This window comes from Hydractinia symbiolongicarpus, chromosome 2 (genome assembly GCF_029227915.1).
Source record: "Hydractinia symbiolongicarpus strain clone_291-10 chromosome 2, HSymV2.1, whole genome shotgun sequence".
Lineage (NCBI taxonomy): Eukaryota > Metazoa > Cnidaria > Hydrozoa > Anthoathecata > Hydractiniidae > Hydractinia > Hydractinia symbiolongicarpus.
The window spans coordinates 21,321,907-21,349,301 of NC_079876.1; positions in this window are offsets into that span (position 1 = coordinate 21,321,907).

The following is a 27,395-nucleotide window of genomic DNA, read 5'->3' on the forward strand; positions in this document are numbered from 1 at the left end:
TTTCCTCTAACATTAAGATACACAAAATCGTGTAGCATATAATATTGAGCCATTACGTTATTCACCAATTTTTTCCTCCTTCAATCAATTATTCGTTCTTCTATTTATTCCGTCATTTATGCAAACATTCATTTGGTTATTCTTTAATTCCTTCATTCAAAAAATCGATAACAAAATTTCACAAAGCAAATCTTATTCGACCATTAATTTTTCATTAATTTTTTTATCATAAAATTTTTCCCTTGCTTCTTATTTCGTCATTCAATCATTCATTTGTTCATTCATCCATTTATTTATTCATTCGTTAAAAAATCCATATACAGAAGTTCGTGTGGCAAATTTGAATCGGCCATAAACACGTTCACTTATTGTTATTTTATTTATTCATTTGTTCATTTATTCGTTCAAAATTTCACATACAGAAATTCGTGTAACCAAGTTTTTTCAAGAATCATTAAGTGATTCATTAATTATTCCTCACTCCCTCATTCATTCGTTCCTTCAGTCATTCATCCATTCATTCATTCAATCATTCATTCATTAAATCATTCATTCATTCATTCAATCATTCATTCAATCATTCATTCTTTTATTCATTCATTTATTTATTCATTCATTCATTCATGCATTCGTACATTCATCCATTCAGTCATTCATTCATTCATTTATGCATTTATTCATTTCTTCATTATTTCACTCATTTATCCATTCAATCATTCATTCAATCATTCATTCAATCAATCATTCAATCATTCATTCAATAATTCAATCATTTAATCATTCATTCAGTCATTTATCAATTAATTCATTCATAAATTCATTTATTCATTTATTCATTTATTCATTAATTCATTCATTCATTCATTCACATATTTCTTCATTCAATCATTTGTTCATTAATTCATTTGTTCATTCATTTCCTCTAACATTTAGATACACAAAATCGTGTAGCATATAATATTGAGCCATTACGTTATTCACCAATTTTTTCCTCCTTCAATCAATTATTCGTTCTTCTATTTATTCCGTCATTTATGAAAACATTCATTTGGTTATTCTTTAACTCCTTCATTCAAAAAATCGAATACAAAATTTCATAAAGTAAATCTTATTCGACCATTAACTTTTCATTAATTTTTTTATCATAAAATTTTTCCCTTGCTTTTTATTTCGTCATTCAATCATTCATTTGTTCATTCATCCATTTATTTATTCATTCGTTAAAAAATCCATATACAGAAGTTCGTGTGGCAAGTTTGAGTCGGCCATAAACACGTTCACTTATTGTTATTTGATTCATTCATTTGTTCATTTATTCGTTCAAAATTTCACATACAGAAATTCGTGTAACCAAGTTTTTTCAAGAATCATTAAGTGATTCATTAATTATTCCTCACTCCCTCATTCATTCGTTCCTTCAGTCATTCATCCATTCATTCATTCATTCATTCTGTCATTCATTCATTCATTTATTTATTTATTCCTTCATTAATTCATTCATTCATTCAATCATTCATTTGTTCATTTATTCATTCATTCAATCATTCATTTGTTCTATCATCCATTCATTCATTTATTCGTTCATTTATTCATTTATTCAATCATTCGTTCATTGATTTATTTTTTCATTCAATCATTTGTTCATTAATTCATTTGTTCATTTATTCATTAATTCATTCATTCATTCATTCATTCATTCACTTATTCATTTATCCATTCATTCATTCATTCATTTATTCATTTAATTATTCCTTCAATAATTCATTCGATCAATCATTCATTTGTTCATTCATTCATTCATTCAATCATTCATTTGTTCATTCATCCATTTATTCATTCATTTATTCATTTATTTCATTATTTCATTCATTCATTCATTCATTTATTCAATCATTCATTCATTAAATCATTCATTCATTCATTCATTCAATCATTCATTCATTCAATCATTCATTCATTAAATCATTCATTCATTTATTCATTCATTCATTCATGAATTCGTACATTCATCCATTCATTCATTTAATCATTCATTTATTTATTCCTTCATTAATTCATTCATTCATTCAATCATTCATTTGTTCATTTATTCATTCATTCAATCATTCATTTGTTCTATCATCCATTCATTCATTTATTCGTTCATTTATTCATTTATTCAATCATTCGTTCATTGATTTATTTTTTCATTCAATCATTTGTTCATTAATTCATTTGTTCATTTATTCATTAATTCAGTCATTCATCCATTCATTCATTCATTCATTCAATCATTCATTCATTAAATCATTCATTCATTCATTCAATCATTCATTCAATTATTCATTCTTTTATTCATTCATTCATTTATTCATTCATTCATTCATGCATTCGTACATTCATCCATTCAGTCATTCATTCATTCATTTATGCATTTATTCATTTCTTCATTATTTCACTCATTTATCCATTCAATCATTCATTCAATCATTCATTCAATCAATCATTCAATCATTCATTCAATAATTCAATCATTTAATCATTCATTCAGTCATTTATCAATTAATTCATTCATCAATTCATTGATTCATTTATTCATTTATTCATTAATTTATTCATTCATTCACATATTTCTTCATTCAATCATTTGTTCATTAATTCATTTGTTCATTCATTTCCTCTAACATTTAGATACACAAATTCGTGTAGCATATAATATTGAGCCATTACGTTATTCACCAATTTTTTCCTCCTTCAATCAATTATTCGTTCTTCTATTTATTCCGTCATTTATGCAAACATTCATTTGGTTATTCTTTAATTCCTTCATTCAAAAAATCGAATACAAAATTTCATAAAGTAAATCTTATTCGACCATTAATTTTTATTAATTTTTTTATCATAAAATTTTTCCCTTGCTTCTTATTTCGTCATTCAATCATTCATTTGTTCATTCATCCATTTATTTATTCATTCGTTAAAAAATCCATATACAGAAGTTCGTGTGGCAAATTTGAGTCGGCCATAAACACGTTCACTTATTGTTATTTGATTCATTCATTTGTTCATTTATTCGTTCAAAATTTCACATACAGAAATTCGTGTAACCAAGTTTTTTCAAGAATCATTAAGTGATTCATTAATTATTCCTCACTCCCTCATTCATTCGTTCCTTCAGTCATTCATTCATGCATTCATTCATTCATTCATTCTGTCATTCATTCATTCATTTATTTATTTATTCCTTCATTAATTCATTCATTCATTCAATAATTCATTTGTTCATTCATTCATTCATTCAATCATTCATTTGTTCTATCATCCATTCATTCATTTATTCGTTCATTTATTCATTTATTCAATCATTCGTTCATTGATTTATTTTTTCATTCAATCATTTGTTCATTAATTCATTTGTTCATTTATTCATTAATTCAGTCATTCATCCATTCATTCATTCATTCATTCAATCATTCATTCATTAAATCATTCATTCATTCATTCAATCATTCATTCAATTATTCATTCTTTTATTCATTCATTCATTTATTCATTCATTCATTCATGCATTCGTACATTCATCCATTCAGTCATTCATTCATTCATTTATGCATTTATTCATTTCTTCATTATTTCACTCATTTATCCATTCAATCATTCATTCAATCAATCATTCAATCAATCATTCAATCATTCATTCAATAATTCAATCATTCAATCATTCATTCAGTCATTTATCAATTAATTCATTCATCAATTCATTGATTCATTTATTCATTTATTCATTAATTCATTCATTCATTCACATATTTCTTCATTCAATCATTTGTTCATTAATTCATTTGTTCATTCATTTCCTCTAACATTTAGATACACAAATTCGTGTAGCATATAATATTGAGCCATTACGTTATTCACCAAATTTTTCCTCCTTCAATCAATTATTCGTTCTTCTATTTATTCCGTCATTTATGCAAACATTCATTTGGTTATTCTTTAATTCCTTCATTCAAAAAATCGAATACAAAATTTCATAAAGTAAATCTTATTCGACCATTAATTTTTATTAATTTTTTTATCATAAAATTTTTCCCTTGCTTCTTATTTCGTCATTCAATCATTCATTTGTTCATTCATCCATTTATTTATTCATTCGTGAAAAAATCCATATACAGAAGTTTGTGTGGCAAATTTGAGTCGGCCATAAACACGTTGACTTATTGTTATTTGATTCATTCATTTGTTCATTTATTCGTTCAAAATTTCACATACAGAAATTCGTGTAACCAAGTTTTTTCAAGAATCATTAAGTGATTCATTAATTATTCCTCACTCCCTCATTCATTCGTTCCTTCAGCCATTCATTCATTCATTCATTCATTCATTCTGTCATTCATTCATTCATTTATTTATTTATTCCTTCATTAATTCATTCATTCATTCAATCATTCATTTGTTCATTCATTCATTCATTCAATCATTCATTTGTTCTATCATCCATTCATTCATTTATTCGTTCATTTATTCATTTATTCAATCATTCGCTCATTGATTTATTTTTTCATTCAATCATTTGTTCATTAATTCATTTGTTCATTTATTCATTAATTCATTCATTCATTCATTCATTCATTCATTCATTAACTTATTCATTTATCCATTCATTCATTCATTCATTTATTCATTTAATTATTCCCTTAATAATTCATTCGATCAATCATTCATTCATTCATTCATTCAATCATTCATTCATTAAATCTTTCATTCATTCATTCATTCATTCAATCATTCATTCAATTATTCATTCTTTTATTCATTCATTCATTTATTCATTCATTCATTCATGCATTCGTACATTCATCCATTCAGTCATTCATTCATTCATTTATGCATTTATTCATTTCTTCATTATTTCACTCATTTATCCATTCAATCATTCATTCAATCATTCATTCAATCAATCATTCAATCAATCATTCAATCATTCATTCAATAATTCAATCATTCAATCATTCATTCAGTCATTTATTCATTTATTCATTTATTCATTTATTCATTTATTCATTTATTCATTAATTCATTCATTCATTCACATATTTCTTCATTCAATCATTTGTTCATTATGTCATTTGTTCATTCATTTCCTGTAACATTTAGATACACAAATTCGTGTAGCATATAATATTGAGCCATTACGTTATTCACCAATTTTTTCCTCCTTCAATCAATTATTCGTTCTTCTATTTATTCCGTCATTTATGCAAACATTCATTTGGTTATTCTTTAATTCCTTCATTCAAAAAATCGAATACAAAATTTCATAAAGTAAATCTTATTCGACCATTAATTTTTATTAATTTTTTTATCATAAAATTTTTCCCTTGCTTCTTATTTCGTCATTCAATCATTCATTTGTTCATTCATCCATTTATTTATTCATTCGTTAAAAAATCCATATACAGAAGTTCGTGTGGCAAATTTGAGTCGGCCATAAACACGTTCACTTATTGTTATTTGATTCATTCATTTGTTCATTCATTCATTCATCAAATCATTCATTTGTTCTTTCATCCATTCATTCATTTATTCGTTCATTTATTTATTTATTCAATCATTCGTTCATTGATTTATTTTTTCATTCAATCATTTGTTCATTAATTCATTTGTTCGTTTATTCATTAATTCATTCATTCATTCATTTATTCATTCACTTATTCATTTATCCATTCATTCATTTATTCAATCATTCATTCATTCAATCATTCATTCATTAAATCATTCATTCTTTTATTCATTCATTCATTTATTCATTCATTCATTCATGCATTCGTACATTCATCCATTCAGTCATTCATTCATTCATTTATGCATTTATTCATTCCTTCATTATTTCACTCATTTATCCATTCAATCATTCATTCAATCATTCATTCAATCGTTCATTCAATCAATCATTCAATCATTCATTCAATAATTCAATCATTTAATCATTCATTCAGTCATTTATCAATTAATTCATTCATCAATTCATTGATTCATTTATTCATTTATTCATTAATTCATTCATTCATTCACATATTTCTTTATTCAATCATTTGTTCATTAATTCATTTGTTCATTCATTTCCTCTAACATTTAGATACACAAATTCGTGTAGCATATAATATTGAGCCATTACGTTATTCACCAATTTTTTCCTCCTTCAATCAATTATTCGTTCTTCTATTTATTCCGTCATTTATGCAAACATTCATTTGGTTATTCTTTAATTCCTTCATTCAAAAAATCGAATACAAAATTTCATAAAGTAAATCTTATTCGACCATTAATTTTTATTATTTTTTTTATCATAAAATTTTTCCCTTGCTTCTTATTTCGTCATTCAATCATTCATTTGTTCATTCATCCATTTATTTATTCATTCGTTAAAAAATCCATAAACAGAAGTTCGTGTGGCAAATTTGAGTCGGCCATAAACACGTTCACTTATTGTTATTTGATTCATTCATTTGTTCATTTATTCGTTCAAAATTTCACATACAGAAATTCGTGTAACCAAGTTTTTTCAAGAATCATTAAGTGATTCATTAATTATTCCTCACTCCCTCATTCATTCGTTCCTTCAGTCATTCATTCATTCATTCTGTCATTCATTCATTCATTCATTCATTCATTTATTTATTTATTCCTTCATTAATTCATTCATTCATCCAATCATTCATTTGTTCATTCATTCATTCATTCAATCATTCATTTGTTCTATCATCCATTCATTCATTTATTCGTTCATTTATTCATTTATTCAATCATTCGTTCATTGATTTATTTTTTCATTCAATCATTTGTTCATTAATTCATTTGTTCATTTATTCATTAATTCATTCATTCATTCATTCATTCACTTATTCATTTATCCATTCATTCATTCATTCATTTATTCATTTAATTATTCCTTCAATAATTCATTCGATCAATCATTCATTTGTTCATTCATTCATTCATTCAATCATTCATTTGTTCATTCATCCATTTATTCATTCATTTATTCATTTATTTCATTCATTCATTCATTCATTCATTTATTCAATCATTCATTCATTAAATCATTCATTCATTCATTCAATCATTCATTCATTAAATCATTCATTCATTTATTCATTCATTCATTTATTCATTCATTCATTCATGCATTCGTACATTCATCCATTCATTCATTCAATCATTCATTTATTTATTCCTTCATTAATTCGTTCATTCATTCAATCATTCATTTGTTCATTCATTCATTCATCAAGTCATTCATTTGTTCTTTCATCGATTCATTCATTTAATCGTTCATTTATTTATTTATTCAATCATTCGTTCATTGATTTATTTTTTCATTCAATCATTTGTTCATTAATTCATTTGTTCATTTATTCATTAATTCATTCAATCATTTATTCATTAATTCATTTGTTCATTCATTCCTTTATTCATTCATTCATTCAATCATTCATTCTATAAATCACTTATTCATTCATTCATTCATTCAATCATTCTTTCATTAAATCATTCATTCATTTATTCATTCATTCATTCATGCATTCGTACATTCATCCATTCAGTCATTCATTCATTCATTCATTCATTCATTTATGCATTTATTCATTCCTTCATTATTTCACTCATTTATCCATTCATTCATTCATTCAATCATTCATTCAATCAATCAATCATTCATTCAATAATTCAATCATTCAATCATTCATTCAGTCATTTATAAATTAATTCATTCATCAATTCATAAATTCATTTATTCATTTATTCATTTATTCATTTATTCATTAATTCATTCATTCATTCATTCACATATTTCTTCATTCAATCATTTGTTCATTAATTCATTTGTTCATTCATTTCCTCTAACATTTAGATACACAAATTCGTGTAGCATATAATATTGAGCCATTACGTTATTCACCAATTTTTTCCTCCTTCAATCAATTATTCGTTCTTCTATTTATTCCGTCATTTATGCAAACATTCATTTGGTTATTCTTTAATTCCTTCATTCAAAAAATCGAATACAAAATTTCATAAAGTAAATCTTATTCGACCATTAATTTTTTATTAATTTTTTCATCATAAAATTTTTCCCTTGCTTCATACTTCGTCATTCAATCATTCATTTGTTCATTCATCCATTTATTTATTCATTCGTTAAAAAATCCATATACAGAAGTTCGTGTGGCAAGTTTGAGTCGGCCATAAACACGTTCACTTATTGTTATTTGATTCATTCATTTGTTCATTTATTCGTTCAAAATTTCACATACAGAAATTCGTGTAACCAAGTTTTTTCAAGAATCAATAAGTGACTCATTAATTATTCCTCACTCCCTCATTCATTCGTTCCTTCAGTCACTCATCCATTCATTCATTCATTCATTCTGTCATTCATTCATTCATTTATTTATTTATTCCTTCATTAATTCATTCATTCATTCAATCATTCATTTGTTCATTCATTCATTCATTCAATCATTCATTTGTTCTATCATCCATTCATTCATTTATTCGTTCATTTATTCATTTATTCAATCATTCGTTCATTGATTTATTTTTTCATTCAATCATTTGTTCATTAATTCATTTGTTCATTTATTCATTAATTCATTCATTCATTCATTCACTTATTCATTTATCCATTCATTCATTCATTCATTTATTCATTTAATTATTCCTTCAATAATTCATTCGATCAATCATTCATTTGTTCATTCATTCATTCATTCAATCATTCATTTGTTCATTCATCCATTTATTCATTCATTTATTCATTTATTACATCATTCGTTCATTGATTTATTTATTCATTCAATCATTTGTTCATTAATTCATTTGTTCATTCATTCCTTTATTCAATCATTCATTCATTAAATCATTCATTCATTCATTCATTCAATCATTCATTCATTCAATCATTCATTCATTAAATCATTCATTCATTTATTCATTCATTCATTCATGCATTCGTACATTCATCCATTCATTAATTCAATCATTCATTTATTTATTCCTTCATTAATTCATTCATTCATTCAATCATTCATTTGTTCATTCATTCATTCATCAAATCATTCATTTGTTCTTTCATCCATTCATTCATTTATTCGTTCATTTATTTATTTATTCAATCATTCGTTCATTGATTTATTTTTTCATTCAATCATTTGTTCATTAATTCATTTGTTCATTTATTCATTAATTCATTCATTCATTCATTTATTCATTCACTTATTCATTTATCCATTCATTCATTCAATCATTCATTTATTAACTCTTTCATTCATTCCTTCATTCAATCATTCATTCATTAAATCATTCATTCTTTTATTCATTCATTCATTTATTCATTCATTCATTCATGCATTCGTACATTCATTCATTCAGTCATTCATTCATTCATTTATGCATTTATTCATTCCTTCATTATTTCACTCATTTATCCATTCAATCATTCGTTCAATCATTCATTCAATCAATCATTCAATCATTCATTCAATAATTCAATCATTCAATCCTTCATTCAGTCGTATATTAATTAATTCATTCATCAAATTATTGATTCATTTATTCATTTATTCATTTATTCATTTATTCATTTATTCATTTATTCATTCATTCATTCACATATTTCTTCATTCAATCATTTGTTTATTAATTCATTTGTTCATTCATTTCCTGTAACATTTAGATACACAAATTCGTGTAGCATATAATATTGAGCCATTACGTTATTCACCAATTTTTTCCTCATTCAATCAATTATTCGTTCTTCTATTTATTCCGTCATTTATGCAAACATTTATTTGGTTATTCTATAATTCCTTCATTCAAAAAATCGAATACAAAATTTCACAAAGCAAATCTTATTCGACCATTAATTTTTCATTAATTTTTTTATCATAAAATTTTTCCCTTGCTTCTTATTTCGTCATTCAATCATTCATTTGTTCATTCATCCATTTATTTATTCATTCGTTAAAAAATCCATATACAGAAGTTCGTGTGGCAAATTTGTGTCGGCCATAAACACGTTCACTTATTGTTATTTTATTCATTCATTTGTTCATTTATTCGTTCAAAATTTCACATACAGAAATTCGTGTAACAAAGTTTTTTCGGGAATCATTAAGTAATTCATTAATTATTCCTCACTCCCTCATTTATTTCTTCGTTCAGTCATTTATCCATTTATCCATTCATTCATTCATTCATTCATTCACTCATTCATTCATTCTGTCATTCATTCATTCATTCTTTTATTCATTTATTTATTCCTTCATTAATTCATTCATTCATTCATTCACTCATTTATCCATCCATTCATTCATTCATTCATTCTGTCATTCATTCATTCATCAATTCATTCATTCATTCATTCATTCACTCAATCATTCATTCATTCTGTCATTCATTCACTTATTCTTTTATTCATTTATTTATTCCTTCATTAATTCATTCACTCATTTATCCATCCATTCATTCATTCATTCATTCTGTCATTCATTCATTCATTATTTCACTCATTTATCCATTCATTCATTTATTCATTCATTTATTCATTTATTACATCATTCGTTCATTGATTTATTTATTCATTCAATCATTTGTTCATTAATTCATTTGTTCATTCATTCCTTTATTCATTCATTCATTCAATCATTCATTTGTTCATTCATTCATTCATTCATTCAATCATTCATTCATTAAATCTTTCATTCATTCATTCATTCATTCATTCATTCATTCATTCATTCATTCATTCATTCATTCATTCATTCATTCAATCATTCATTCATTAAATCATTCATTCTTTTATTCATTCATTCATTTATTCATTCATTCATTCATTTATGCATTCGTACATTCATCCATTCAGTCATTCAGTCATTCATTTATGCATTTATTCATTCCTTCATTATTTCACTCATTTATCCATTCAATCATTCATTCAATCATTCATTCAATCAATCAATCATTCATTCAATAATTCAATCATTCAATCATTCATTCATTAAATCATTCATTCTTTTATTCATTCATTCATTTATTCATTCATTCATTCATTTATGCATTCGTACATTCATCCATTCAGTCATTCATTCATTCATTTATGCATTTATTCATTCCTTCATTATTTCACTCATTTATCCATTCAATCATTCATTCAATCATTCATTCAATCAATCAATCATTCATTCAATAATTCAATCATTCAATCATTCATTCAGTCATTTATCAATTAATTTATTCATCACTTCATAAATTCATTTATTCATTTATTCATTTATTCATTAATTCATTCATTCACATATTTCTTCATTCAATCATTTGTTCATTAATTCATTTGCTCATTCATTTCCTCTAACATTTAGATACACAAATTCGTGTAGCATATAATATTGAGCCATTACGTTATTCACCAATTTTTTCCTCCTTCAATCAATTATTCGTTCTTCTATTTATTCCGTCATTTATGCAAACATTCATTTGGTTATTCTTTAATTCCTTCATTCAAAAAATCGAATACAAAATTTCATAAAGTAAATCTTATTCGACCATTAATTTTTCATTAATTTTTTTATCATAAAATTTTTCCCTTGCTTCTTATTTCGTCATTCAATCATTCATTTGTTCATTCATCCATTTATTTATTCATTCGTTAAAAAATCCATATACAGAAGTTCGTGTGGCAAATTTGTGTCGGCCATAAACACGTTCACTTATTGTTATTTTATTCATTCATTTGTTCATTTATTCGTTCAAAATTTCACATACAGAAATTCGTGTAACAAAGTTTTTTCGGGAATCATTAAGTAATTCATTAATTATTCCTCACTCCCTCATTTATTTCTTCGTTCAGTCATTTATCCATTTATCCATTCATTCATTCATTCATTCATTCATTCATTCATTCATTCATTCACTCATTCATTCATTTTGTCATTCATTCATTCATTCTTTTATTCATTTATTTATTCCTTCATTAATTCATTCATTCATTCATTCACTCATTTATCCATCCATTCATTCATTCATTCATTCTGTCATTCATTCATTCATCAATTCATTCATTCATTCATTCATTCATTCATTCATTCATTCATTCACTCAATCATTCATTCATTCTGTCATTCATTCACTTATTCTTTTATTCATTTATTTATTCCTTCATTAATTCATTCACTCATTTATCCATCCATTCATTCATTCATTCATTCTGTCATTCATTCATTCATTATTTCACTCATTTATCCATTCATTCATTTATTCATTCATTTATTCATTTATTACATCATTCGTTCATTGATTTATTTATTCATTCAATCATTTGTTCATTAATTCATTTGTTCATTCATTCCTTTATTCATTCATTCATTCAATCATTCATTTGTTCACTCATTCATTCATTCATTCAATCATTCATTCATTAAATCTTTCATTCATTCATTCATTCAATCATTCATTCATTAAATCATTCATTCTTTTATTCATTCATTCATTTATTCATTCATTCATTCATTTATGCATTCGTACATTCATCCATTCAGTCATTCATTCATTCATTTATGCATTTATTCATTCCTTCATTATTTCACTCATTTATCCATTCAATCATTCATTCAATCATTCATTCAATCAATCAATCATTCATTCAATAATTCAATCATTCAATCATTCATTCAGTCATTTATCAATTAATTCATTCATCAATTCATAAATTCATTTATTCATTTATTCATTAATTCATTCATTCATTCATTCACATACTTCTTCATTCAATCATTTGTTCATTAATTCATTTGTTCATTCATTTCCCCTAACATTTAGATACACAAATTCGTGTAGCATATAATATTGAGCCATTACGTTATTCACCAATTTTTTCCTCCTTCAATCAATTATTCGTTCTTCTATTTATTCCGTCATTTATGCAAACATTCATTTGGTTATTCTTTAATTCCTTCATTCAAAAAATCGAATACAAAATTTCATAAAGTAAATCTTATTCGACCATTAATTTTTCATTAATTTTTTTATCATAAAATTTTTCCCTTGCTTCTTATTTCGTCATTCAATCATTCATTTGTTCATTCATCCATTTATTTATTCATTCGTTAAAAAATCCATATACAGAAGTTCGTGTGGCAAGTTTGAGTCGGCCATAAACACGTTCACTTATTGTTATTTGATTCATTCATTTGTTCATTTATTCGTTCAAAATTTCACATACAGAAATTCGTGTAACCAAGTTTTTTCAAGAATCAATAAGTGATTCATTAATTATTCCTCACTCCCTCATTCATTCGTTCCTTCAGTCATTCATCCATTCATTCATTCATTCATTCTGTCATTCATTCATTCATTTATTTATTTATTCCTTCATTAATTCATTCATTCATTCATTCAATCATTCATTTGTTCATTCATTCATTTATTTATTCCTTCATTAATTCATTCATTCATTCAATCATTCATTTGTTCATTTATTCATTCATCAAATCATTCATTTGTTCTTTCATCCATTCATTCATTTATTCGTTCATTTACTTATTTATTCAATCATTCGTTTATTGATTTATTTTTTCATTCAATCATTTGTTCATTAATTCATTTGTTCATTTATTCATTAATTCACTCATTCATGCATTTATTCATTCACTTATTCATTTATCCATTCATTCATTCATTCATTCATTCATTATTTCACTCATTTATCCATTCATTCATTTATTCATTCATTTATTCATTTATTACATCATTCGTTCATTGATTTATTTATTCATTCAATCATTTGTTCATTAATTCATTTGTTCATTCATTCCTTTATTCATTCATTCATTCAATCATTCATTTGTTCATTCATTCATTCATTCATTCAATCATTCATTAATTAAATCTTTCATTCATTCATTCATTCATTCATTCATTCATTCATTCATTCATTCATTCATTCAATCATTCATTCATTAAATCATTCATTCTTTTATTCATTCATTCATTTATTCATTCATTCATTCATTTATGCATTCGTACATTCATCCATTCAGTCATTCAGTCATTCATTTCTGCATTTATTCATTCCTTCATTATTTCACTCATTTATCCATTCAATCATTCATTCAATCATTCATTCAATCAATCAATCATTCATTCAATAATTCAATCATTCAATCATTCATTCATTAAATCATTCATTCTTTTATTCATTCATTCATTTATTCATTCATTCATTCATTTATGCATTCGTACATTCATCCATTCAGTCATTCATTCATTCATTTATGCATTTATTCATTCCTTCATTATTTCACTCATTTATCCATTCAATCATTCATTCAATCATTCATTCAATCAATCAATCATTCATTCAATAATTCAATCATTCAATCATTCATTCAGTCATTTATCAATTAATTTATTCATCACTTCATAAATTCATTTATTCATTTATTCATTTATTCATTAATTCATTCATTCACATATTTCTTCATTCAATCATTTGTTCATTAATTCATTTGCTCATTCATTTCCTCTAACATTTAGATACACAAATTCGTGTAGCATATAATATTGAGCCAATACGTTATTCACCAATTTTTTCCTCCTTCAATCAATTATTCGTTCTTCTATTTATTCCGTCATTTATGCAAACATTCATTTGGTTATTCTTTAATTCCTTCATTCAAAAAATCGAATACAAAATTTCATAAAGTAAATCTTATTCGACCATTAATTTTTCATTAATTTTTTTATCATAAAATTTTTCCCTTGCTTCTTATTTCGTCATTCAATCATTCATTTGTTCATTCATCCATTTATTTATTCATTCGTTAAAAAATCCATATACAGAAGTTCGTGTGGCAAATTTGTGTCGGCCATAAACACGTTCACTTATTGTTATTTTATTCATTCATTTGTTCATTTATTCGTTCAAAATTTCACATACAGAAATTCGTGTAACAAAGTTTTTTCGGGAATCATTAAGTAATTCATTAATTATTCCTCACTCCCTCATTTATTTCTTCGTTCAGTCATTTATCCATTTATCCATTCATTCATTCATTCATTCATTCATTCATTCATTCATTCATTCACTCATTCATTCATTTTGTCATTCATTCATTCATTCTTTTATTCATTTATTTATTCCTTCATTAATTCATTCATTCATTCATTCACTCATTTATCCATCCATTCATTCATTCATTCATTCTGTCATTCATTCATTCATCAATTCATTCATTCATTCATTCATTCATTCATTCATTCATTCATTCATTCATTCATTCATTCATTCATTCATTCATTCATTCACTCAATCATTCATTCATTCTGTCATTCATTCACTTATTCTTTTATTCATTTATTTATTCCTTCATTAATTCATTCACTCATTTATCCATCCATTCATTCATTCATTCATTCTGTCATTCATTCATTCATTATTTCACTCATTTATCCATTCATTCATTTATTCATTCATTTATTCATTTATTACATCATTCGTTCATTGATTTATTTATTCATTCAATCATTTGTTCATTAATTCATTTGTTCATTCATTCCTTTATTCATTCATTCATTCAATCATTCATTTGTTCACTCATTCATTCATTCATTCAATCATTCATTCATTAAATCTTTCATTCATTCATTCATTCAATCATTCATTCATTAAATCATTCATTCTTTTATTCATTCATTCATTTATTCATTCATTCATTCATTTATGCATTCGTACATTCATCCATTCAGTCATTCATTCATTCATTTATGCATTTATTCATTCCTTCATTATTTCACTCATTTATCCATTCAATCATTCATTCAATCATTCATTCAATCAATCAATCATTCATTCAATAATTCAATCATTCAATCATTCATTCAGTCATTTATCAATTAATTCATTCATCAATTCATAAATTCATTTATTCATTTATTCATTAATTCATTCATTCATTCATTCACATACTTCTTCATTCAATCATTTGTTCATTAATTCATTTGTTCATTCATTTCCCCTAACATTTAGATACACAAATTCGTGTAGCATATAATATTGAGCCATTACGTTATTCACCAATTTTTTCCTCCTTCAATCAATTATTCGTTCTTCTATTTATTCCGTCATTTATGCAAACATTCATTTGGTTATTCTTTAATTCCTTCATTCAAAAAATCGAATACAAAATTTCATAAAGTAAATCTTATTCGACCATTAATTTTTCATTAATTTTTTTATCATAAAATTTTTCCCTTGCTTCTTATTTCGTCATTCAATCATTCATTTGTTCATTCATCCATTTATTTATTCATTCGTTAAAAAATCCATATACAGAAGTTCGTGTGGCAAGTTTGAGTCGGCCATAAACACGTTCACTTATTGTTATTTGATTCATTCATTTGTTCATTTATTCGTTCAAAATTTCACATACAGAAATTCGTGTAACCAAGTTTTTTCAAGAATCAATAAGTGATTCATTAATTATTCCTCACTCCCTCATTCATTCGTTCCTTCAGTCATTCATCCATTCATTCATTCATTCATTCTGTCATTCATTCATTCATTTATTTATTTATTCCTTCATTAATTCATTCATTCATTCATTCAATCATTCATTTGTTCATTCATTCATTTATTTATTCCTTCATTAATTCATTCATTCATTCAATCATTCATTTGTTCATTTATTCATTCATCAAATCATTCATTTGTTCTTTCATCCATTCATTCATTTATTCGTTCATTTACTTATTTATTCAATCATTCGTTTATTGATTTATTTTTTCATTCAATCATTTGTTCATTAATTCATTTGTTCATTTATTCATTAATTCACTCATTCATGCATTTATTCATTCACTTATTCATTTATCCATTCATTCATTCATTCATTCATTCAATCATTCATTCATTAAGTCATTCATTCATTTATTCATTCATTCATTCATGCATTCGTACATTCATCCATTCATTCATTCAATCATTCATTTATTTATTCCTTCATTAATTCATTCATTCATTCAATCATTCATTTGTTCATTCATTCATTCATCAAATCATTCATTTGTTCTTTCATCCATTCATTCATTTATTCGTTCATTTATTTATTTATTCAATCATTCGCTCATTGATTTATTTTTTCATTCAATCATTTGTTCATTAATTCATTTGTTCATTTATTCATTAATTCATTCATTTATTCATTTATTCATTCACTTATTCATTTATCCATTCATTCATTCATTCATTCAATCATTCATTCATTAAATCATTCATTTATTCATTCATTCAATCATTCATTCATTAAATCATTCATTCTTTTATTCATTTATTCATTTATTCATTCATTCATTCATGCATTCGTACATTCATCCATTCAGTCATTCAATCATTCATTTGTTCTATCATCCATTCATTCATTTATTCGTTCATTTATTCATTTATTCAATCATTCGTTCATTGATTTATTTTATCATTCAATCATTTGTTCATTAATTCATTTGTTTATTTATTCATTAATTCAATCATTCATTCATTCACTTATTCATTTATCCATTCATTCATTCATTCATTCATTTATTCATTTAATTTTTCCTTCAATAATTCATTCGATCAATCATTCATTCATTCATTCATTCATTCATTCATTCATTCATTCATTCATTCATTCATTCATTCATTCATTCATTCATTCATTCAATCATTCATTTATTTATTTATTCCTTCATTCATTCATTCATTCATTCATTCATTCATTCATTCATTCATTCATTCATTCATTCATTCATTGATTCACTCAATCATTCATTCATTCATTCTGTCATTCATTCATTTATTCTTTTATTCATTTATTTATTCCTTCATTAATTCATTCATTCATTCATTCACTCATTTATCCATCCATTCATTCATTCATTCATTCTGTCATTCATTCATTCATTCATTCTTTCATTTATTCATTCATTCATTAAATCATTCATTCATTCATTCATTCAATCATTCATTCATTAAATCATTCATTCTTTTATTCATTCATTCATTTATTCATTCATTCATTCATGCATTCGTACATTCATCCATTCAGTCATTTATTCATTCATTTATGCATTTATTCATTCCTTCATTATTTCACTCATTTATCCATTCAATCATTCATTCAATCATTCATTCAATCGTTCATTCAATCAATCATTCAATCATTCATTCAATAATTCAATCATTTAATCATTCATTTAGTCATTTATCAATTAATTCATTCATCAATTCATTGATTCATTTATTCATTTATTCATTAATTCATTCATTCATTCACATATTTCTTTATTCAATCATTTGTTCATTAATTCATTTGTTCATTCATTTCCTCTAACATTTAGATACAGAAATTCGTGTAGCATATAATATTGAGCCATTACGTTATTCACCAATTTTTTCCTCCTTCAATCAATTATTCGTTCTTCTATTTATTCCGTCATTTATGCAAACATTCATTTGGTTATTCTTTAATTCCTTCATTCAAAAAATCGAATACAAAATTTCATAAAGTAAATCTTATTCGACCATTAATTTTTATTAATTTTTTTATCATAAAATTTTTCCATTGCTTCTTATTTCGTCATTCAATCATTCATTTGTTCATTCATCCATTTATTTATTCATTCGTTAAAAAATCCATATACAGAAGTTCGTGTGGCAAATTTGAGTCGGCCATAAACACGTTCACTTATTGTTATTTGATTCATTCATTTGTTCATTTATTCGTTCAAAATTTCACATACAGAAATTCGTGTAACCAAGTTTTTTCAAGAATCATTAAGTGATTCATTAATTATTCCTCACTCCCTCATTCATTCGTTCCTTAAGTCATTCATTCATTCATTCATTCATTCTGTCATTCATTCATTCATTCATTCATTTATTTATTTATTCCTTCATTAATTCATTCATTCATCCAATCATTCATTTGTTCATTCATTCATTCATTCAATCATTCATTTGTTCTATCATCCATTCATTCATTTATTCGTTCATTTATTCATTTATTCAATCATTCGTTCATTGATTTATTTTTTCATTCAATCTTTTATTCATTAATTCATTTGTTCATTTATTCATTAATTCATTCATTCATTCATTCATTCATTCACTTATTCATTTATCCATTCATTCATTCATTCATTTATTCATTTAATTATTCCTTCAATAATTCATTCGATCAATCATTCATTTGTTCATTCATTCATTCATTCAATCATTCATTTGTTCATTCATCCATTTATTCATTCATTTATTCATTTATTTCATTAATTCATTCATTCATTCATTCATTCATTTATTCAATCATTCATTCATTAAATCATTCATTCATTCATTCAATCATTCATTCATTAAATCATTCATTCATTTATTCATTCATTCATTTATTCATTCATTCATTCATGCATTCGTACATTCATCCATTCATTCATTCAATCATTCATTTATTTATTCCTTCATTAATTCATTCATTCATTCAATCATTCATTTGTTCATTCATTCATTCATCAAGTCATTCATTTGTTCTTTCATCGATTCATTCATTTAATCGTTCATTTATTTATTTATTCAATCATTCGTTCATTGATTTATTTTTTCATTCAATCATTTGTTCATTAATTCATTTGTTCATTTATTCATTAATTCATTCAATCATTTGTTCATTAATTCATTTGTTCATTCATTCCTTTATTCATTCATTCATTCAATCATTCATTCTATAAATCACTTATTCATTCATTCATTCATTCAATCATTCTTTCATTAAATCATTCATTCATTTATTCATTCATTCATTCATGCATTCGTACATTCATCCATTCAGTCATTCATTCATTCATTTATGCATTTATTCATTCCTTCATTATTTCACTCATTTATCCATTCAATCATTCATTCAATTATTCATTCAATCAATCAATCATTCATTCAATAATTCAATCATTCAATCATTCATTCAGTCATTTATCAATTAATTCATTCATCAATTCATAAATTCATTTATTCATTTATTCATTTATTCATTAATTCATTCATGCATTCGTACATTCATCCATTCAGTCATTCAATCATTCATTTGTTCTATCATCCATTCATTCATTTATTCGTTCATTTATTCATTTATTCAATCATTCGTTCATTGATTTATTTTATCATTCAATCATTTGTTCATTAATTCATTTGTTTATTTATTCATTAATTCAATCATTCATTCATTCACTTATTCATTTATCCATTCATTCATTCATTCATTTATTCATTTAATTTTTCCTTCAATAATTCATTCGATCAATCATTCATTCATTCATTCATTCATTCATTCATTCATTCATTCATTCATTCATTCATTCATTCATTCATTCATTCAATCATTCATTTATTTATTTATTCCTTCATTAATTCATTCATTCATTCATTCATTCATTCATTCATTCATTCATTCATTCATTCATTCATTCATTCACTCAATCATTCATTCATTCATTCTGTCATTCATTCATTTATTCTTTTATTCATTTATTTATTCCTTCATTAATTCATTCATTCATTCATTCACTCATTTATCCATCCATTCATTCATTCATTCATTCTGTCATTCATTCATTCATTCATTCTTTCATTTATTCATTCATTCATTAAATCATTCATTCATTCATTCATTCAATCATTCATTCATTAAATCATTCATTCTTTTATTCATTCATTCATTTATTCATTCATTCATTCATGCATTCGTACATTCATCCATTCAGTCATTTATTCATTCATTTATGCATTTATTCATTCCTTCATTATTTCACTCATTTATCCATTCAATCATTCATTCAATCATTCATTCAATCGTTCATTCAATCAATCATTCAATCATTCATTCAATAATTCAATCATTTAATCATTCATTTAGTCATTTATCAATTAATTCATTCATCAATTCATTGATTCATTTATTCATTTATTCATTAATTCATTCATTCATTCACATATTTCTTTATTCAATCATTTGTTCATTAATTCATTTGTTCATTCATTTCCTCTAACATTTAGATACACAAATTCGTGTAGCATATAATATTGAGCCATTACGTTATTCACCAATTTTTTCCTCCTTCAATCAATTATTCGTTCTTCTATTTATTCCGTCATTTATGCAAACATTCATTTGGTTATTCTTTAATTCCTTCATTCAAAAAATCGAATACAAAATTTCATAAAGTAAATCTTATTCGACCATTAATTTTTATTAATTTTTTTATCATAAAATTTTTCCATTGCTTCTTATTTCGTCATTCAATCATTCATTTGTTCATTCATCCATTTATTTATTCATTCGTTAAAAAATCCATATACAGAAGTTCGTGTGGCAAATTTGAGTCGGCCATAAACACGTTCACTTATTGTTATTTGATTCATTCATTTGTTCATTTATTCGTTCAAAATTTCACATACAGAAATTCGTGTAACCAAGTTTTTTCAAGAATCATTAAGTGATTCATTAATTATTCCTCACTCCCTCATTCATTCGTTCCTTAAGTCATTCATTCATCCAATCATTCATTTGTTCATTCATTCATTCATTCAATCATTCATTTGTTCTATCATCCATTCATTCATTTATTCGTTCATTTATTCATTTATTCAATCATTCGTTCATTGATTTATTTTTTCATTCAATCTTTTATTCATTAATTCATTTGTTCATTTATTCATTAATTCATTCATTCATTCATTCATTCACTTATTCATTTATCCATTCATTCATTCATTCATTTATTCATTTAATTATTCCTTCAATAACTCATTCGATCAATCATTCATTTGTTCATTCATTCATTCATTCAATCATTCATTTGTTCATTCATCCATTTATTCATTCATTTATTCATTTATTTCATTAATTCATTCATTCATTCATTCATTCATTTATTCAATCATTCATTCATTAAATCATTCATTCATTCATTCAATCATTCATTCATTAAATCATTCATTCATTTATTCATTCATTCATTTATTCATTCATTCATTCATGCATTCGTACATTCATCCATTCATTCATTCAATCATTCATTTATTTATTCCTTCATTAATTCATTCATTCATTCAATCATTCATTTGTTCATTCATTCATTCATCAAGTCATTCATTTGTTCTTTCATCGATTCATTCATTTAATCGTTCATTTATTTATTTATTCAATCATTCGTTCATTGATTTATTTTTTCATTCAATCATTTGTTCATTAATTCATTTGTTCATTTATTCATTAATTCATTCAATCATTTGTTCATTAATTCATTTGTTCATTCATTCCTTTATTCATTCATTCATTCAATCATTCATTCTATAAATCACTTATTCATTCATTCATTCATTCAATCATTCTTTCATTAAATCATTCATTCATTTATTCATTCATTCATTCATGCATTCGTACATTCATCCATTCAGTCATTCATTCATTCATTTATGCATTTATTCATTCCTTCATTATTTCACTCATTTATCCATTCAATCATTCATTCAATTATTCATTCAATCAATCAATCATTCATTCAATAATTCAATCATTCAATCATTCATTCATTCTGTCATTCATTCACTTATTCTTTTATTCATTTATTTATTCCTTCATTAATTCATTCACTCATTTATCCATCCATTCATTCATTCATTCATTCTGTCATTCATTCATTCATTATTTCACTCATTTATCCATTCATTCATTTATTCATTCATTTATTCATTTATTACATCATTCGTTCATTGATTTATTTATTCATTCAATCATTTGTTCATTAATTCATTTGTTCATTCATTCCTTTATTCATTCATTCATTCAATCATTCATTTGTTCACTCATTCATTCATTCATTCAATCATTCATTCATTAAATCTTTCATTCATTCATTCATTCAATCATTCATTCATTAAATCATTCATTCTTTTATTCATTCATTCATTTATTCATTCATTCATTCATTTATGCATTCGTACATTCATCCATTCAGTCATTCATTCATTCATTTATGCATTTATTCATTCCTTCATTATTTCACTCATTTATCCATTCAATCATTCATTCAATCATTCATTCAATCATTCATTCAATCAATCAATCATTCATTCAATAATTCAATCATTCAATCATTCATTCAGTCATTTATCAATTAATTCATTCATCAATTCATAAATTCATTTATTCATTTATTCATTAATTCATTCATTCATTCATTCACATACTTCTTCATTCAATCATTTGTTCATTAATTCATTTGTTCATTCATTTCCCCTAACATTTAGATACACAAATTCGTGTAGCATATAATATTGAGCCATTACGTTATTCACCAATTTTTTCCTCCTTCAATCAATTATTCGTTCTTCTATTTATTCCGTCATTTATGCAAACATTCATTTGGTTATTCTTTAATTCCTTCATTCAAAAAATCGAATACAAAATTTCATAAAGTAAATCTTATTCGACCATTAATTTTTCATTAATTTTTTTATCATAAAATTTTTCCCTTGCTTCTTATTTCGTCATTCAATCATTCATTTGTTCATTCATCCATTTATTTATTCATTCGTTAAAAAATCCATATACAGAAGTTCGTGTGGCAAGTTTGAGTCGGCCATAAACACGTTCACTTATTGTTATTTGATTCATTCATTTGTTCATTTATTCGTTCAAAATTTCACATACAGAAATTCGTGTAACCAAGTTTTTTCAAGAATCAATAAGTGATTCATTAATTATTCCTCACTCCCTCATTCATTCGTTCCTTCAGTCATTCATCCATTCATTCATTCATTCATTCTGTCATTCATTCATTCATTTATTTATTTATTCCTTCATTAATTCATTCATTCATTCATTCAATCATTCATTTGTTCATTCATTCATTTATTTATTCCTTCATTAATTCATTCATTCATTCAATCATTCATTTGTTCATTTATTCATTCATCAAATCATTCATTTGTTCTTTCATCCATTCATTCATTTATTCGTTCATTTACTTATTTATTCAATCATTCGTTTATTGATTTATTTTTTCATTCAATCATTTGTTCATTAATTCATTTGTTCATTTATTCATTAATTCACTCATTCATGCATTTATTCATTCACTTATTCATTTATCCATTCATTCATTCATTCATTCATTCAATCATTCATTCATTAAGTCATTCATTCATTTATTCATTCATTCATTCATGCATTCGTACATTCATCCATTCATTCATTCAATCATTCATTTATTTATTCCTTCATTAATTCATTCATTCATTCAATCATTCATTTGTTCATTCATTCATTCATCAAATCATTCATTTGTTCTTTCATCCATTCATTCATTTATTCGTTCATTTATTTATTTATTCAATCATTCGCTCATTGATTTATTTTTTCATTCAATCATTTGTTCATTAATTCATTTGTTCATTTATTCATTAATTCATTCATTTATTCATTTATTCATTCACTTATTCATTTATCCATTCATTCATTCATTCATTCAATCATTCATTCATTAAATCATTCATTTATTCATTCATTCAATCATTCATTCATTAAATCATTCATTCTTTTATTCATTTATTCATTTATTCATTCATTCATTCATGCATTCGTACATTCATCCATTCAGTCATTCAATCATTCATTTGTTCTATCATCCATTCATTCATTTATTCGTTCATTTATTCATTTATTCAATCATTCGTTCATTGATTTATTTTATCATTCAATCATTTGTTCATTAATTCATTTGTTTATTTATTCATTAATTCAATCATTCATTCATTCACTTATTCATTTATCCATTCATTCATTCATTCATTCATTTATTCATTTAATTTTTCCTTCAATAATTCATTCGATCAATCATTCATTCATTCATTCATTCATTCATTCATTCATTCATTCATTCATTCATTCATTCATTCATTCATTCATTCAATCATTCATTTATTTATTTATTCCTTCATTCATTCATTCATTCATTCATTCATTCATTCATTCATTCATTCATTCATTGATTCACTCAATCATTCATTCATTCATTCTGTCATTCATTCATTTATTCTTTTATTCATTTATTTATTCCTTCATTAATTCATTCATTCATTCATTCACTCATTTATCCATCCATTCATTCATTCATTCATTCTGTCATTCATTCATTCATTCATTCTTTCATTTATTCATTCATTCATTAAATCATTCATTCATTCATTCATTCAATCATTCATTCATTAAATCATTCATTCTTTTATTCATTCATTCATTTATTCATTCATTCATTCATGCATTCGTACATTCATCCATTCAGTCATTTATTCATTCATTTATGCATTTATTCATTCCTTCATTATTTCACTCATTTATCCATTCAATCATTCATTCAATCATTCATTCAATCGTTCATTCAATCAATCATTCAATCATTCATTCAATAATTCAATCATTTAATCATTCATTTAGTCATTTATCAATTAATTCATTCATCAATTCATTGATTCATTTATTCATTTATTCATTAATTCATTCATTCATTCACATATTTCTTTATTCAATCATTTGTTCATTAATTCATTTGTTCATTCATTTCCTCTAACATTTAGATACAGAAATTCGTGTAGCATATAATATTGAGCCATTACGTTATTCACCAATTTTTTCCTCCTTCAATCAATTATTCGTTCTTCTATTTATTCCGTCATTTATGCAAACATTCATTTGGTTATTCTTTAATTCCTTCATTCAAAAAATCGAATACAAAATTTCATAAAGTAAATCTTATTCGACCATTAATTTTTATTAATTTTTTTATCATAAAATTTTTCCATTGCTTCTTATTTCGTCATTCAATCATTCATTTGTTCATTCATCCATTTATTTATTCATTCGTTAAAAAATCCATATACAGAAGTTCGTGTGGCAAATTTGAGTCGGCCATAAACACGTTCACTTATTGTTATTTGATTCATTCATTTGTTCATTTATTCGTTCAAAATTTCACATACAGAAATTCGTGTAACCAAGTTTTTTCAAGAATCATTAAGTGATTCATTAATTATTCCTCACTCCCTCATTCATTCGTTCCTTAAGTCATTCATTCATTCATTCATTCATTCTGTCATTCATTCATTCATTCATTCATTTATTTATTTATTCCTTCATTAATTCATTCATTCATCCAATCATTCATTTGTTCATTCATTCATTCATTCAATCATTCATTTGTTCTATCATCCATTCATTCATTTATTCGTTCATTTATTCATTTATTCAATCATTCGTTCATTGATTTATTTTTTCATTCAATCTTTTATTCATTAATTCATTTGTTCATTTATTCATTAATTCATTCATTCATTCATTCATTCATTCACTTATTCATTTATCCATTCATTCATTCATTCATTTATTCATTTAATTATTCCTTCAATAATTCATTCGATCAATCATTCATTTGTTCATTCATTCATTCAATCATTCATTTGTTCATTCATCCATTTATTCATTCATTTATTCATTTATTTCATTAATTCATTCATTCATTCATTCATTCATTTATTCAATCATTCATTCATTAAATCATTCATTCATTCATTCAATCATTCATTCATTAAATCATTCATTCATTTATTCATTCATTCATTTATTCATTCATTCATTCATGCATTCGTACATTCATCCATTCATTCATTCAATCATTCATTTATTTATTCCTTCATTAATTCATTCATTCATTCAATCATTCATTTGTTCATTCATTCATTCATCAAGTCATTCATTTGTTCTTTCATCGATTCATTCATTTAATCGTTCATTTATTTATTTATTCAATCATTCGTTCATTGATTTATTTTTTCATTCAATCATTTGTTCATTAATTCATTTGTTCATTTATTCATTAATTCATTCAATCATTTGTTCATTAATTCATTTGTTCATTCATTCCTTTATTCATTCATTCATTCAATCATTCATTCTATAAATCACTTATTCATTCATTCATTCATTCAATCATTCTTTCATTAAATCATTCATTCATTTATTCATTCATTCATTCATGCATTCGTACATTCATCCATTCAGTCATTCATTCATTCATTTATGCATTTATTCATTCCTTCATTATTTCACTCATTTATCCATTCAATCATTCATTCAATTATTCATTCAATCAATCAATCATTCATTCAATAATTCAATCATTCAATCATTCATTCAGTCATTTATCAATTAATTCATTCATCAATTCATAAATTCATTTATTCATTTATTCATTTATTCATTAATTCATTCATG